Genomic DNA, 1,272 nt, shown 5'->3' on the forward strand with positions numbered 1-1,272 from the left:
GAATATGGGATTGATATGGAGAGGAGTTGGACCCATCGGCGTCAGGTACTCTTTCATCCCTCCCCTTATGATCTCACACCTAAACGTAATTAGATTTCATTTTTATTCATTTTGGTTGACATAGAATATCAAAAAATGAAAGTAGATTGATTCATGTTTAAAATATAAATTATGATGAAGGACATAAGACATATACTTGACTAATCATATATATCTCTTGCTGGAATTTAACCTACTTTCATATTTGATTCGAACTGTGAATGTGTACATAGCAAAGTTTGTTGCTAAGAGGTACATCACGAATTACTCTGTTTTTTTGTAAGTTACGCATCATTGTACAGTAGATAATCCTTCGTACTCTGTTTTTTAACAACTTCTCTGGTCAGAAAAAAGTCATGTTTTTTTTTTTTTTTTTTGTGTTATATCTCCTTAATAAGTACTAAAATTAAAGGAAGAAATCTAGCAATAACTGAAAGGGATTGGGAAATTATAAGGTCACATAGAAAATTAAAAAGTATGGATTTAGTTGGAAAGAAAGATTAATTAGTTTCCTTCGTAACAGCGTGTTAGCCTTAAAAGACATTAATTGCGACGTAACAGCAATGCATTTTTATTTTCTGTCCTTTTATTTTTAAATTCTAGAATATAAGATCATCTGGCAATACATTCTATTACTTGATGACTTAAAATTGTGTTACGGTCAAAAGTTTTGTTTGCCTTTTTTCTGTAATTATTTTTAAACTAGAAATTTTAATTTAGCATTGAAGGAAGAAAATTATAATTTACAGTATTTTTTTAAAAAAATCAAATCAGAGTTACTCTTTATCAAGGATCATATTCTAACTGCATTAAAAAAAACAATAATCAAACAAATCTCAAAATATAATACAAGGCAAATTGTAGATTAAGCAACTTAATTCGCGAGTTATATGGTTGTTTTTTTATTTTTGAGTAAAAGGAGATCTCAATTAATCAAAAGACAAATTCACTTCAAATTAGAATCTACTACAAAGAAAGGAAAATCTTATTTGAAAAAAAAAAAAATCCCGTCGCGCGTTAACGCCAATAAGATAGTTTAGGGACATAAGTAGCTGCACCGCGGTGCGTGCGTACATCTGACCCTTCCCAGACCTCACAAGGGTGGCTAGGAGGCCGCGGGTGGCCTCCTGGCTCGGCACTGTCCCGAGACCTTCTTGTGCAGGTAGTAAGAATGATGAGGGTGATCCGGCGACAAGAACCCCCACCTCTTGTAATCCTTGGTGATCCTCAGCA

This window comes from Asparagus officinalis, chromosome 10, assembly GCF_001876935.1.
Source record: "Asparagus officinalis chromosome 10, Aspof.V1, whole genome shotgun sequence".
In the NCBI taxonomy this organism is placed as follows: domain Eukaryota; kingdom Viridiplantae; phylum Streptophyta; class Magnoliopsida; order Asparagales; family Asparagaceae; genus Asparagus; species Asparagus officinalis.